Raw genomic sequence first — 16,930 nt, forward strand, 5'->3', positions numbered from 1 at the left:
TAGAAAAAGATATCTACCGTGATGTGCTAACATATTAAAAACTCGAAATGTTAAAAAATCGATCAAGGAACTTTCTATCGTTCCCACGTCAAAGTGCTGTGAACGTTCAATTAAACGGACTGCAAATTTCAAACGTGTTCCCGCTAGACGCTCGTGAATCATCGAACGGAACTTCGACGTACATAAAAATGAATTACTCGCGCAGAACGAGATAATAATGAGACGGTCGGGAGCCGGTTCGCGTTGCTCAGAACGCATACAAATCCGAGATGTTCTCCGCAGGAGTCGTCGCGATATTTCACCAGAGGAGCCAACACGGGGGCGCGGATTTCTTCGTTAAAATGCGATTTAAGTCTGAAATATCATCGGGTAGTAAGTTCCAGTTGAAACGACGTTAAGCGTGAATTGCATAAATTACGTCACTTTCTGTTTCTCTCGATTCCAGCTTTCAAAAAATTTATCGAAAGGGAGCGATCGCGTGTCCTGTTCAAAGAGGAAATACAGAAATGTGGAGGAGGAAGAATTCCCGATCAGAATGTATCGATGCACGAGCGAGAACTTCTTTTTATTTTTATGTACTATAATTTTTAATAAATTTCTTTCTTTTTTTTTTTTAAAGAACCAACACTTGTCGGATATTTTGTGCGTAAAGATGAACATTGTTACGAAAAATAGAATAAATGCTCTCGTGCATCGATGCAAAGTGCGCTGAATCTGACGATGCTTATTTTGACGAATAAAGTTAATTTGCACCAAAAGTACAGACGTTTGAATCTTCTCTACGAAATCGGACATTTCACATACACCAACTTAATGCATGCATGAAAATCTACATTCTACCCGTAATTCTCTCATCGTACAATGTTCGAGACTTGATCCTATCGTTACGGGAAGAAATCGATACCGAACCGGCACGAAAGCCGATTTCTGCTTTCCTTGGATATCCAACTGATCGTCTCAACATTTAAAACTATAACAAATGCGAGAAGCAGAAAATCGAGTCTATTTCGCTTGAAACTAGACGGAGTCTTTTAGCCAGTCGGAGCAAAGTGGCCTATGAAACATAGTGATTCACACCGTTCCGAGCAATCGTTCCAGGCTCGCCGAGTGGCTGTTTACGACCGAAGGACCATCATCGCGAGGTGCTCGATCGATAGGCGTTCGATATTTATTCAGGCCGCGAGCCACGCGAGCCGCGATATTACGGTTAAACTAGAGAAACGTGAATGTAGGTAAGCGGCGCGTCGTGCTCTCGAGAGAAGCATCGGTCCGACACCGGTTAGGTTGAGTTGAATCGAGTTGATAAGGTTAACTGAGAGATACGGGGGCGTAGGGAGGTCAAGTGACCATGTGGGCGGCACTGTACGTCGTCGTTGCATACCGTCGCGATTAACTGCGTGTAGGTACGTACGTGCATTCGTGTAAACGCGGCTTTCGGCCCGAGCGCGAACCTCTGATTAGACCGAACTTCCGATTAGACAGTCCCGAGAGCGCGTTCAACGCTTCGTTCGCGAACTTTCTCACCTATCGAGACACACGAGTGTTCCAATACGCGGAATTGGGTGTCCATCGACAAATCGCGATTTATTTTTAGCCCTTTTACGCCTATCGTATATCGTTTGCTCGTGTCAGGTCATTGGATCCGATGTATTTTCATTCGAAGAGAGTGTGTTTATAAAGAGGTTCTAAAGGGGTGATTGAAATATTTGATCAGTATGTGTAACGATTAAACTGAGACTTTCGTGCATGTATGGTGAAAAGAAAAATATGTATTGATTAATATTATTGGACAGTCTCGAACAATTTGGTATTAGTAAACACTATTTAGTGTTTTTTGACTCTCAAGTTGAAGTCGTATGCAAAACATAAAGAACGCGACAATTAAATTTATCGAGTTATATAAAGACGTATGATAATATTTCCTCAAGAATGTATGGTCGTATAGACAATTTGCAGAATTGAAAATTTCAATGAAGCCGATACATATGCAAACTGGTAATTGTAATTGTAACGTCTAGATTGAATGAATAAATATTGAACTTCATTTGCTTGTGTGATAATTCAATATTTATTTATTCAACTTGTACAAACGGATATGTTCTGTCGTACTAATATGTTAATTAACGATAATTAATTTTACTTTGTATATAAATTTCATTGATATTCTCAATTTTAAACAATCTACTGTTAATCTGTTTGGGAAAAATGATAAAACTTCTTTACGAATAGTTCACTGAACGGTTCGGAATATCTTTCGACCACTTCAAGTAGCTGATTTACTGCATCATGTATAAAAAAAAAAATATGATTTGATAGTAATCGTAGATCTGTTGTCATTAACGAGGGTTAATATCGTCAAATAAGAGGTCAGGAATGCATAGTTTGCGATCATCTGATACATAATTAGAGTAATAGGCATGTTAGCCAATTTAGAGCGCTTTAGCAGCGAAAGCTTTCTCGTAAACAAATTTCATCCTCTAAAGGATAACCGCGATTTCGTTAAAAGACATTTATTTAAAATTCAGACACGAGAATACTAACAAATATAAAGGTGTCTCTCTTATCGGTCTTACTTACATGAAAATTGCATTTTTAAGTAATAATTTCCCAGCGAGTGCACGTAAGTTTTCATGTGAACGCGACTTAATCGCGAATAATTTTAAACAAGCAGCGCCAATTGAAAGGATGTCTGTGCCCGAGTGGAACAAGGGTTCTCTGCATGTCCACTCGGTAATTCTCGTTCGAAAATGACGTTTCCTTATTTAACCAAACGTTCTTCGTTTTAAGCAAATATCGACTTATAGGAAATGATAAGACGAAGCTTTTGTGTATTTACGGTTTATTTATACGACGTTTAGTTTCAGAGATAAAAATTGAAAACTAGAAAAGACCTTTTTCCTGAAATTCAATTTTTGCAAAAAAACCCATGACTTTTCAATTTTTTTTTACTATGCTAAACTATGCTTTTCGAAACTAAGTGTCCTATGAATGAACTGTAAATATAAAAAAAGTTTCGTTTCGTCGTTCGCGAGTCAAAGGGTTAAACGTCGACGATACTACAACGAGTAGGCCAGTGGTATTCATCTATGAAGTCATTAAGCAATCAGAATCAGATCTATTCTACTTGCGTAGATTAACGATGGGGGTATGGTAAATATGTTCCCCAATGGCTACCGTTTAATGAGAACCGTTTATGTAGAAGTTAAGAGTTGGAACGAAATTTTCTTCCTAGTACTATCCGGAACACTATCTTCAAAATGTTCTTCCTAGTCACTGGATACACGCAGATTATTGAGTTTTAAGCTGATCCTGATGAAATCGTTCTATCTTCTATTCTAATATGTACATCTCTGACATAAATATATGGACACTTCTTCAATCGAAGTAAGTATTCGCGAATTTTGCGAATCTATCAACGACTATAACTTTCGTTTTCATATTTACTTCGTATGCGACAGAGAATATATTTGACCGATAATTCATTTGATATCCCAACGGCAACAATGAAAAACAATTAATTCATCGATGCACGTGTGCTCTTGAAACTTCTTTCATTAATTTCAGTACGCTATATTAATTTCTGAATCGTATCCAAAGGAATGGTGGATACACTCCGTAGTCCACTCATTTCGTGTACACGAGATAAACAAAATAGTGTTTTTTTTTTAATTATTGCGTAACACTACCACAGGCACGAATAATCGAGTTTTAGCGGGTCCATTTTGTGAAAGGGTCCTTTACCGCAAATTAATCGATTTCCATCGACTGAAATCGAGTTGACAAACGGCCGGGGACAATAAGAGCGCAATAACGCGCCGCGCCTCGCTGCGCCGCGTCCGCGGTCGTTCTTTGCGTGTCTTGCTACCTGCTGCGACGTGGTCTTTCGCTGCACGGTGTGGTGGTGCATGCCGCCGAATGGGTGTCCTTTCTTGCGGGAACGAGTCTCCCGTTCCCTGAAGGGTTGATAATTCGCCGATTAAATTGAAAACGGCACAGCTAATTGTGCTGCGCCTGTATTATTCATTGGATCCGGCGGCGGGGCTCGGCCGGTTCTGTTCGGTGCTTCATCGACGTGTATCGGTAAACGCTGTACTCGCGATGAAACACTAGCGATGGGATCAACCATATTGAAAGCAGCGTGTGAAACCCAGGGATGAAACCCTACGTGCATCCGTATATACATACACTGGCTACGCGAAAATTATTTTATTACTCAAAATATATCTCGCGAAGCAACGTATACGTTTGTGATTGTTATTTACATTTTTCTGTACAGGACACTAAACATAGATTTATGCGAATATATTATTCCATTTTCCAGGCGATAGATGTTCCACTAGGAATCGATACTAATTGAGAAGTATCGTTCCCATCGCTACGATGTGCTGTCTCCCTGAAGTTAAAGCTCGCGATTTCGCCTTTTTTACTCGCACGGAACACGACCGAATACGGTGGTTATTTGAGAAAAACCGCGGCTTTCCTTCTGCTGCCGCGTTCTTGCCGCGTACATGCGTTCGACTCGGTGTAATTGTTGGTCGTTTTTACCTCGTCTTCGGTGGGGTGCCCTTAATGCTATCGGAAATTTGTTGAATTACAACGTGCGCGACGTATTGGGCGAATAATGCGAACGGTTTTTTATTGTTATCGCGGAATCGAACGGAATAAGAAACGATTCGCGATGGAATAAAAAGGACAATTAATCTTTCGTATTAATCTTCTGTTTTACAGGAAAATAAAGGAGGTTAGACGAGGACAGCGAAAATGTTTAAATTGAAAGAATGCTGACATATGATACATTCTTAAATGTTTTGAGAATTTAAAACATATATGTGAACATATATATGTAATGATCTGAAAAGTGTAATGAACACGTTTATTTTAGTACTTTATGCGTTCTAAAAATATGGCAGAAGAAAATAGAATTTTATTTCTATTTTTGTCCTTTGTACAACAAGTGTAGGCCACGATACGTGTACCCTTCTGTTTTCAAACACGTTAGTACCAGCATCGTCAAATAAAGAAGAACGAGAAACGATATTATTCCTTTTAGTGTAAAGAAGACCTTTATCAAACAGTACACTTGAAGACGACCGAGCAACCATGTCCCTATAACTATGTCCCTAATAAACATTAAAATTAGACCATAGAAGCAGACAACGAATACATCACACCGCCTGTATCATCCAATTCTAACCTCATCTAAAAACATAGAGAATCAAACCTGGGACAAATTCAAATTTGCTCCCGTATTTTTGAAACCTGTCACCACCATTTCCGTCTCCGCGTCCAGTGATCATTAAAAAATAACGATGCGACAGCCGATCGAAGTCCTCGCATGCCTTCCTAGCCCGAGCCGCAAGAAACGTCGCGAGCATGATCGCCGGAATTATCCGTCGTCGACCGTGGACGTTTATTCGGACGCAGTCAAAGTAGCGTTTCCATTTGAAGCGGCAGTTATTCGTTCACGGTGGATCGATTAACAAGCTTCTTATCTCGTTTAAGGATTTTTATGGCGAACGTTATAGCTCGAGCATCGTTGTCCACGGGGAGAAAACATCGTCGGCACCGCGGCTTAAAGACATGATCCGGCGAGTAATCGTCTTTCGTGCCCGAGACCCGATAAAAAATCCAACGATACGAATCGCCGCGGCCCCGGCGCCGATTAGCCGCGGGCCACGAATTGCCCGTCCAACGTTATATCGTGCAATTTTTATCAGATCTCGAGTACGATCACCGTACACCCGGGGAAATTATGCGTAAGACTTATCATCATTTGCGTCGAGTGTTTATCTCGCCGCTGGACTTGGACGGGAGAAGACGTTTGCCAAAAGTGGAAATTCCTACTCTTTTCTATTACACCTGGATGTGCGTAACGATCATGCCGAGAGAAAATTTTGATACGAAGTAAGTATAAGCAACTGAATGGAAGACGTCCTTAATTTGTAACTTGGTAGATCAAGAATCGTAGAAATTCATAATAGGTCTCCGAAAGAAAAAGTTGAATATTTATACGCTTTAACCCTTTGCGATCCTATGTCTAGCGAGGTTTGATAAAAATGTACTGAAATCAGAAAATTCGGAGTGCAAAGGGTTGAAATGTCGAGTACCAGATAAATATTCGTGAAAATTTCCACGAGACCTGTATTATGAAATATTGTATTTTAAGAGACTTGAAAACTACATAATCTAACGCTTGTTGTAGTGGCCTAATCAAAGTTCACGAAAATAAAGTCGAAGCTTAACCCTTTGGCCGCGAAGGGCTTATATACACGGTCCCGAGAAATGGCCTCGTACAAAATATTTTATATTCTATGTTACATTACTAAATTGTATATGATCCATTTTGTCCTATCGCTTTCTCTATTTGTAAATATTTATGAATACAAACACTGCCACACGAAATAACGGAGTGCAAAGGGTTGAAATGTCGAGTACCAGACAAATATTCGTGAAAATTTCCACGAGACCTGTATTATGAAATTGTATTTTAAGAGACTTGAAAACTACATAATCTAACGCTTGTTGTAGTGGCCTAATCAAAGTTCACGAAAATAAAGTCGAAGCTTACCCCCTTTGGCCGCGAAGGGCTTGTATACACGGTCCCGAGAAATGGCCTCGTACAAAATATTTTATATTCTATATTACATTACTAAATTGTACATGATCCATTTTGTCCTATCGCTTTCTCTATTTGTAAATATTTATGAATACAAACACTGCCACACGAAATAACGGAGTGCAAGTCATCTAAGAAATTTTTGAGACAGCCTAATATATGTCTCTGAGTCCTAACGTCTACTATCATCCCCACCCCTACGTCCCTCGCCCCCACCAAGCCTATGCCACTCCCTCAAAAGTCTTTTTTCCACGGTTCGCCTGTACATTTCACGGTCGATCGTTTAGAAAGCTATTAGCGCCACGAGGTGCGTACAACGCCGTTTCTCCGAGCGACCAACCGATGCAAAGTAGCCCGAGTCGCCTTACGTTTGCGAAACGGCCCGTTTCGCGACGTTTCGCGAAAGATTTCAATGTAGCCAGCCGTGAAGGTATGCCGTGATGCTTCCCTGCTGCCGCGTAATCTCAAGTTTCGGATGTTAAAATCGCGTTCCACGTGTGTTATTAGGGCCGATTATCATCGAGCCGCTCGGTGCGCGAGCAACCATATTTCGGAATCGTTAGGCGCGATGTACGAGGCCGCGCGGTTATCATTAATAACAATTCGACGACCAACGTAGTCCCGACGGTTTTCCACAATCCCGGTCGTAAAATTACGCTACCTCCGGGGCGGATCGGTTCGTGGCCACAAAACGCTCGCCAAATAGCGCCAATGGGGCCATTTTGGAGCCAGTTGACTCCGGAACTTCTCGTTTTCTGGCCGTTCGGAGCTGTGACACGGGCGTCGTTCGGCTCGTAATTGATTGTCTTCTGTTTATGGTCGTATAGTTAACGTGTGGACGAGTTTCGAATATCGCGAAAAGTAGGCGTCGCGTCTAAAGGGGTTCATTAACAGGCTTTCTGTCTTTTTCTTGGTGGCATTTTCGGTGCAAGTTCTTCAGGATGGGTATTTCATGTTATACATAGTTAATATATATATATATAATATTATGTAGTTAATCATATTAGATTAGTCTGATTTTGTCATCTATTGGGTGGATGGCCTAGGCTGCTCGTGGAATACAGTTAATAGATTAGTGGAACTGACGAAAGTTTAAATGAAATAAACATATGTACTTGTTTTTTAAATATGTACACGTGAATATGAATTTAAATAAAATTTTTAGAAGCAAAGACTTGATCGTTGGTTTCAAAAATTAATGAATTATGATGGAGTAGTGTTAAAGAATTATCTTATTTATCTCTGAATAATTACGAAATACTGATAGTATACTCGCATACAAAAACTATTTTCAATATGCATCGATTTTATAAGAAATACATTGAAATAATCAACTGACGATTGAAACCTATTGTTTTGCTAAAAAAAATGCTTGAATCTCAAAGTTACAGATAGTAGCCTCCTAACAAGCCTGACATTCGCAAAGGTTGTTTATTACTGCAAAAATAATGTTATCTGGTTAGTATGTCACACCTGAAACTGGGAGAAGTTAATTAGGCTTGGGTATTTATGCAAAGCGTAGCGGCCACTGTCCTCACTGATAAGTTAATGATATTCAGCGTCACTGTTACAAGCTGCTTCGAACACACCACTTGCCTATCTTTTGTTCTATCTTTCTCTAATTCTTTGAAACTCAGCTCTATGCACAATGCTATATTGGTGTTATATAGTCTTTCACGATGTGATTTTTCAATGTGCGTGTCGGTGAAAAAATTTTTCGAATGTTAATACTTTCCAGCAGTAGAATGACTCGATAATAGAGTCGATGAACCTAACAATACTCAAGATATCTAACAATACCGACGATAAATTATTTTCATTTGCGTAACTGTCTTCATAATTTACTTATTAGGGATGCCGATAGTCTGTTGGGGGACCACAGGCTCCTTCATAGCTCGGGTACCTCGGGATCGCTAAACCCGTACCGTAGCTATAATCGAACATAGCTGCAGCCCCTGAGGGCTAGTTAATAAAATACAAACTATTAATTCGATATTCAGTTATTCCTAGTAGCAACAAATTCCAAAACAAGACTCCGAAGATAGACGAGCATTAAATTTCAACAACGAGGCAAAAAGTTAAATAAGAGAAGATGCTAAATACTCTCAAGAATGTTGGAACGCTCCCACGTTGGATTAGGAAAAGAGACTAATTCGAGAAGGGCCAATTAACGCACAAACGTAGCACTCGCAAAATTCAAACTCGATACGCGACGGACTTCGAAAAGGGCATGCAAACATAAATAGAAATAATTACTAATAGAAATAATTACTAATTTCACCCACAAATTTGCAATTAATGATTTGCATCGATCGTCCAGAACGATCATCCTCTGATAAAAAAATAAATAAAATTCGTGAAGAATTCCGAGGTACTCGGACGCGGTAGCCGGTCGTTCCACTTCCAAGTAAATCACGTCGAGCACGGTGTTCCGGTCCTGACCACGCAACCGTTCTCCCACGTATGAGAGAAGACACGATTCGTCTCGCCGGCTGACGATCCCGAGAGAAACGCATTAAGTCGTCGGGTAAGGCCAAGTCCGCGCTCGAAATATCGCCGTGGCATAGATAAGGGGTCCGAGGGAAATCTGCGAACGAAAGCGAGGCGAACGAGACTGTCCTATTACCGGGCAATACGGTAATGAATCTCCGATCGGATGCAAATGAGGCAATTCCAGGGGAATATGGTAGAGAGGTCGAGTAACGCGTCAGGCCTAACCGGCGAGGATGGGTGGGGAGTTGGGGAACAGTTGGTGTGTATCGTGGGGCCCGTGTAAAGGGTCGGGGGCAAGGGCCCCGTGGCCCGGGGGCACGTGCACGCACGCATACATTAACACGCGCGTGCTCCTGACGGACCGCGAGCAGCCGGGCCAGCCTGGTCCCCAACACACGCAGACGTTTAGGCGCCACGGTCTTCGAGCCAATAAATCCACGCTGCCTCATTACTAAGCTTGTCTCTTTAATTGAAATCTCGTGTTTTTCCAAACGCCCTTTTTTTGCCGATCGCGAGTTCCCAGCTTTTATTTAAACTCCGCGACACCTTCGCGATATCTTTCCACGGGCGCTCCCGACGAGATGCCAACCGGCGTCCTCTTCTTGTCCCCCGCCGCGGGTACCACGATTTATGCGTCTCATTCGGCCACTGTACGGCCGGTGATCCGTTTCATTCTCTGCTTGCTAATCGGTTCGTCGCGTCCTGGAATCGCTTTTTGAGCGAGACGCGTCGAAGGTCGCCGAGCTGTGCGCGACTCGCTTCTTGCGGGGATTAGGCGGGAATCGGAGTCGGTTCCAGAAACTCGGGTACGTTCGGGGTTGGAGTCGGTTATTTTAACGAGTAGACCGGGCTCGATGAAGATCGTAACGCTCGAAGGAAGTAGACGATGAAGTTCGGTATTCCTTCTTTGGGATTTTACTTTTTATGATCGACATTGTTATCAAAGAGAGCTAACAACTGTAAACAATTTTTTTGGATATTTGACAAACCTATCGATTGTATACATGAATTAACCCTTTTAGCGTTGACTCAAGAAGGCGAACCTAAACGAGGAATATAAATAGCGAGTGATGTAGTTGGATTAAGAAATAGAGAAAAAATTAGTTTCTTTATATTATCAAGAAACTTCTAATCGTTGGTTACCCTTTCCCATTCACAAATAAAAAAAAAATCCACTCTAATAATAATTTCACGTAGAATAATTCGAATAATCCGTCCACCTTAATTGTCGCCAATTGTCCCACCTCTCGAGTCACTATACCGCGCGCGAGTTAGCCGGAGAACGAAGGACCCAATTTTTACGTGGAACGACGGAAAGTAAAAAAGCTTGTTCGATTATGGCGTGAAGGTATATCGTGACGCAATAGGAGGGGAAAGCGACATTATCGAACGGAACGCACCAGCGGCTATTCCCTTTCGAAAAGTTGATTTCAATCCCATCCATTTTTATAGGCGCAAAGTGATTTCTATATGTATTTCGCAACGGGCTGGGAATGTCATAACGCGTGTCAATCAGGCGCGTTTCTTATCGACGGGAGTCGATCGCGTTCGAGCACGACCGAGCTTTTTATTCGTGGCTAGCGGAGCGTAATCTTAACCAAGTTAGCGTAAAAAGACTAATCACTCGACAAGGAGGGTTTTTCGACCGACCGTTGAAAGCATCGGCGAATACACGCGTATGCGAGGAAACTCGCCGTGGAATTGGATGATTTTGCGCCGTTGGACTAAGAGCGAAAGGCTTTTTTAACGTCGATTGTTATCGAGTCAGGCGCGAGGGCTGAGAATTTCTTTCGTACTCCAATTTTCGAACGAATTGAACCAGTTTCGACGAATTGAAATTTGTAATGGTTGAATATCGGGATATTTTATAGGTTCACTAAGCCGTTTGCGTGTTTGAAGTGCTCGAGCAGTATGATTTTGTGACGCAACTACTTTCTGTTAAATTAATTCAACTGAACCTTAATGAGCGTTTAAATAACGTTCCTGTACAATTTTTCGGGTAAAAAGGGTTATTATTTATTAAGAACCCTTATTTATCTTATATTAGTATTATTTATATGTCCGAGTAAATCTTTCATTTATCAAATAAATAATATATCTTCGATATCGTATCGTGAAAGTCATTTGGAAATTCATCAGAAGTCTAAGCAGTCGACTCAATTCTTATAGAATTTCTTAATTTCATCTGAATTTTCGGAAATGGTTTTCGATTTGAATCGATATCGATAGTTTTAGAAACGCTCCAACGCAATATACGAATGAGTGTCGCGTTAAAATTTTCAAAAAAAAAAAAAAGAAAAAAAGAAATGTATTTACTCTTATGCATATTTTACAGGGAATATATATCGTTACAGGGAATTTTGATTTGATATAAAAGTAGACGAATATTTTTCGTTAATAATCATTGTGCTACTACCAGTTTCCTCCAGTTTCGTTTCTAATCTTTCATTTCTAGATTGGTAATTCTTTTTCACCACAAAAAATAATACCAAACGATCCAAAAATTCGTTCTCCCAAACTACGTCAATTTTCCGAATTCAACAAAATCCTTTGGCCGACACTATTTTTAAAGATGTACACTTTGGGGAAAACGCAAGAAGAAATCGATACGTCGAAAGTTACAAACTAGAATACCGTCTTAATTACTTCGTGCAGAGTCCATCGGTTTAACATCCGAGAGAAATATTACCCTGGCCGAAAAAAAGAACTCGGCGACCGCCGAAAAACACGCACCGATGTTGAAACCGTCGATATCAATTTATCTCATCGGAAAATAATCGGCGAGCGGAGCCCACGGCCGAGCCGAAAGCGACCGCGAGCCGCAGTCGCATGGCGGTTTGCTCGTTAAAGATCACAGCTGAAATATCGCGGGCCCCGTGTTCGGTTATATTTGAGCCCGGGACTTCTGGTTACGTGTCCTCCGGGCTGTCGTCGTGAAAAAAGTTTGAGTCTCTCCGCAAAGACAGCGTCCTGCGGCGGTCAGTGATCCTGGCGATCGGCTCGTCCGCGGCCTGTTTCGTTTGTAGGGGTTGGGTGTACTTATATTCAGCACGGGCGCACGATTCGACGTTCCACGTTCCATGGCAGCACGGTGACGGACCCGCGGCGGGGAGCATAGCTGGCGCATTATCACATACGTTAAGTTTTTCTGGCTCTATTGGCCCAGAGCGAGGCCACGAAAAACGACTGATTAATCGAACCAACACGGCGAACATTCTTGCCCCCGAGCCGGCGTACACGATCTCGACGCCGACGCGGACACAGCGCCCGATGGAGCTGGGCAACCAGCATGGTTCGGAACACCACACCCTGCGCTCCTACATTCGCACGGATGTCGGGAGAAGAGACACGAGCGACCGACAGAAAAACCCCACCAATACCATCGGGGTCGGCCAAGTTTCGCCGATGTCTTCGAACGAAAACCGGAATGCGTTTCTTCGTGGGCCCCCGGGGGTATCTTTCGAACTTACAATTAACGCGGTACAATACCATGCGCGTTGCGCACCGATGAAAAAAACTCGCGGCGGATCGGCGGGCACTCGGTCGATCGGTGTATCGCCGGTGCTCGCGGCGATCGGGATCGGTAAGACCGCTGGGTTTATGACGCGGACGTGACCGGTTCCCTGCTTTTTGGAATTCCGGCCATTTTCGTGTGCGGTGGAATTTTTGGTATTTTTTAGGAGCTGGGTCCTCGTTAGAAGCTGGGGGACTGTGGTTGCGTATGTTGGTGTTTTCGATACGTTTCGGGCGGTGGATACTCTTTTGATAGCTGCGAAGTGTTGGGATTTTTATTATTTTTTAGACGGTAGGCTTTCATTGGAAAGTATTGGAGCAAGTGTCATTTAGATTTCTGACAGCCTTCGGAAGTTATGCTCGCTGTCGGATCTTGCAAGAATTTCGTTGACGCGTTCCGTGCCGGTCTTTTGCGATTAACCCTTAAATGGACAATGTTATTTTTAAACAACATACTAAACATCACAGATAAAATTGACCTTCTTTTATTTTTTTGTAATTTTGACAACTAGTTCTTATTTCTGAACGAATTTTGTACTTTTTTTAATGTTGGCACTATCCAATATTGTTATGCATTGAAAATAAGTCAATGTCAAATGTCACTTTGAAGAAAACTTTTCTAGTGGCGCGAAACTTACTCGTCCATTTAAGGGTTAAATAAACTCGTTTTTAACGCGCGCCTTGCAATTTTTCAGCGACACAAAGCCATAATTAGCAAAAAGAGATGAATTTTAATACGTATTAGACAACAAAGCAATGAATTCAACTTTTAAGGAATTATTTCAACAACCACATGGTCGGACGTTTGCTCTACCAGAATTCCTAAAACGTCCTGAACGGAAAGTTCAACGGGGGTTGTAAACGCCCCACGCGGCACGGAACGTGTTAACTCACTTGAATCTATTTACAATTATTAGACAGCGGATGTTCATACATCGATGACAAATGAAAATGTGGGAAAAGTACGAGGACTTCCTTAAATACAAAACTGCATAAAATGTCAACCAAAAAATACACGTTACACTCTTTAAAAAACAAGATACATTTACGTCTAAATCTAGATTCATCCTCTAAATATTCGCAGTCTAATAATTACTATTCTATTCCCAGAAACGAACGTCACCAAACGATCCATTTCAACCATCCCCGAAGACCCGCTCCCTGAACTTCCAACTCGACTTCCTCCGAAACTCCTTGCTACCTCTTTGTCGCTCGCTATTCGAACGCCGTGAAATCCGACCGAAAGACTGTAAATTCCTGCTCCAAGGCAAGAATGTAAGATCACGGTCGGCGCCACGTGTCGACGAGACGAAACAGATCGGAAGACGGGCTCGCGACGGAGGCGTACCGCAAACGTGTCCTACGGGCAGTCATAATACGTGGACGGGGGCGGCGGGTTTGCATCCACACGTGGCGCGATCACGCTGCCAACGGAACGGTGTAAAGTTTAACTTTGGGTACACCGGCTGCGCGGAATGTCTGTCCCGAGGACGGGCTGCTTTCTGATCGGCCGTGAGGCCACGGGAGGAACGACAGTTTCGGGGGTGAGGCCGCGGGGGTGGCTGAAACGTAGAAACGACCGTTTCGCTTCGACGAGGGGGATGCGGATACGCGCGACGTAATAACTAAGCGATGTGTCGGCGTAACAAGCGGCGTTTTCGGTCGCGGCCGAAAGAAAAATCTGGGAAGTGGAAGTTTCCCTGCGGCAGTTCACGCGCGTTTTCATCGGTAAGGTCGTTACGCTTCGGAGAACCGCGAGTCTCGATTCGTCACGGACTTGTGCGGAGGAGGAGCATGAGCTCGAATGGTTACTATTTCTCAGGAGGATATGTTAACCTTACCGTGCGCGTTGACGCACATATGCATCAACTGCATTTTTCTTTGATATTTTATTACGCAACAGCATAAATAACAACATATGCGCTGTTTCTAACGGAAATAAGATATCTACGTTATAAAAAGGTCACGGAAGATCGTTATCAAATTTTTGTTTTATTCTTGGCAGTAATCATAATTATAAAAAAGCTAAACGTACACATACGCGGCCAATGGCGTGAAGAGGTTAATTGGATGATTTATCGCATAATTTAGAAGAATGTACTTAGTTCTATTTAGTTGGAGCTTTACCCAAACATGTTAAGCACACTTTACAGAAAAAAAACAAGACACAGTTTTTAATTATGAATCTCACCCTCCCTCCTGTATCGTACTTTTCACGTAAAAATAACCATTGAAATAATAAACGAACGCTCACAATGAAATTTCTTAGTGGTATAACATAACTATAATACATTGTCCTGAAGTGTCACGGATCAATATTAATTTGCATCTTGATTCATTTCAAACAAAACAATTCGTCTCTATAGATATTCCGTCAGTTTCGCAGTGCGTGCAACTGCTGAGTCTTACTTCCACTTTCCTTTCTTTTCGAATATTCCCCTACCGACTAAATTATGCGTTGCTCGAAGGACGTCTGCGTGCTGTCCATCGGAAGAAACGTTCTATGAACATTAACTGTCTTCCTCCGCGGGTCTTTCGGGGGACAAAATACATGATAATTTTCGAACATTACCCCAAGTGGTTAATTCGTGTTACGCGAAGTGGAGAAATAAGACGCAACCGCCTATTTCGGGTGAAATCATTTGCGTTTCGTTCGCGGGTCGATTACAGAGCATGTGGCTAATAAAATTTGAGTAGCTGGAAGACTTCATCATCGATATCGCACGCAAATCAACCCGTAACCATCAATTTGCTGCACGCGATGCGAATTATCAGTGTAAATTTTCTCCTCAAATGATACCGTTTGCTCTCTTAAGGACCCGGAATGAAAAACGAAAGGCTACCGACGTATTCGGAAATTGTCCACTTCCATGACTTAATGTCGAAGCTATCTAGTCTCTAAATATATTTTCCTGACAAAATATGGCCATTGTTTCTATTTTACAGATTATAAATTAAATAAAGAAAGGTTCTCTAGACATGGACAACTGGCGTGGCAAGACAGTCAAAGGTCTTCGACTCGCTTGTAAAAAAGTAATACAATTATAATGTATTACGTAAATTATTGGGACTGTTTCCCTGTACAGTTCGAATTTCATTTTTCGTTTAAATCGTATACCTCGCTTTACTGACTGGCCGTGTATTATAGATTCTAGCGAAAAGAACCTGTTAACAATACCCAATTAGAGGAAAGAAACAAAGCCATCCAAGTACCTGATACCAGCATGAAAAAAATAACTCGAGAGTCGTCGGTATCAGGTACCATACCAAGCCTTATGGAATCCCTTACCGACGCTATAGCATATCGAGTAACTAAACAACGTAGAAAACGTTTCCTAAAAACAGCGCGGCCCAATGATCATCCCCGAAGCTAAACTCGAAAAGCGTCGAACAAGAAAAAGGGGAAAGACTAGGAGGGCGAGTGAGAGTAAGATCGGGGGGCGCGGTGTCGCGAGATGAATCAGAAGGTGCGAGGAAAGTGGGGCCTGTCAACGCGACATGATTTAAAGCCAAATATTACGACAGAAAGCACATTTCTCGACGGTCCTGCCGAACCCCTCTGCGAAGCAACGTGGGCGGGGGTTGGCAGCGACACAAGGGATGAGCCCGGTAAGTCGTGCAGATATGTTGGCCACGGTTTATTACCGGGACGTCGGAATGGCCCAGCCTGCAGGAACATTGATTTAATGCGGGAGTAATTGGGCGACCGGACGTCTCTATGAGCACGCCACCTACCACCGCTAATGTGTTCCCGCCCTTCTAACCTTTCGGTTAACCACCATGCAAGCGAGCACGCTTCCTTTCAACCCCGCCACCGTTCTCGCCTCTCTCCACCCGCGGCACGTGAGAAAGGCGAACGCTTTATTGCTGGTTTTATTGCCCGGCGAGTTTTAGCCGCAGTTCGGATCGGCTTATGGCGCTTATTAAACTTTGATGTCACCAAATCGCTCCGACGAACCCCCTCCGCGGCTAGGGTTGTCCGTGGCGTGCATGCTTAACCGATCTAGTGGATCGCCGAGGAGCCAGGACCGAGGCGATGGGAATTTCTTAAGGGGGTACTCTAGTCTGGAAACTTTCAAAATGTCGATTTCTTGTTGCGTTTTCTCAAAGACGAAGACCTTAGCGAAGATCGTAACTCTTGATCGGGTAAACGGATTTCAATTAGCGAAACTGCGTGTCTTCGAATGAAAAATTTGTAAAAAAAATATAAGTCTACCGAACAGAGTCTATTGTTTAGTTCTTTTTGAGGAGAAGATATGTAAATGCTGCCTAATATTAACAAATTCGTAGCTCTTTTAATAATGGACA

The 16,930-nt window shown here is 42.5% G+C and overlaps 1 protein-coding gene and 1 long non-coding RNA gene across 7 annotated transcripts in view; one reads left to right on the forward strand and one right to left on the reverse strand.

Annotated features, from left to right (window-relative positions):
- Positions 1-16,930, reverse strand: part of LOC128884817 (uncharacterized) — a 107,896-nt gene that overhangs the window by 87,732 nt on the left and 3,234 nt on the right. The window lies entirely within an intron of this gene.
- The window catches only part of LOC128884810 (protein trachealess), a 172,374-nt gene that overhangs the window by 25,243 nt on the left and 130,201 nt on the right, over positions 1-16,930 (forward strand). The window lies entirely within an intron of this gene.

The sequence above is a fragment of the Hylaeus volcanicus genome, chromosome 2 (genome assembly GCF_026283585.1).
Source record: "Hylaeus volcanicus isolate JK05 chromosome 2, UHH_iyHylVolc1.0_haploid, whole genome shotgun sequence".
NCBI lineage: Eukaryota > Metazoa > Arthropoda > Insecta > Hymenoptera > Colletidae > Hylaeus > Hylaeus volcanicus.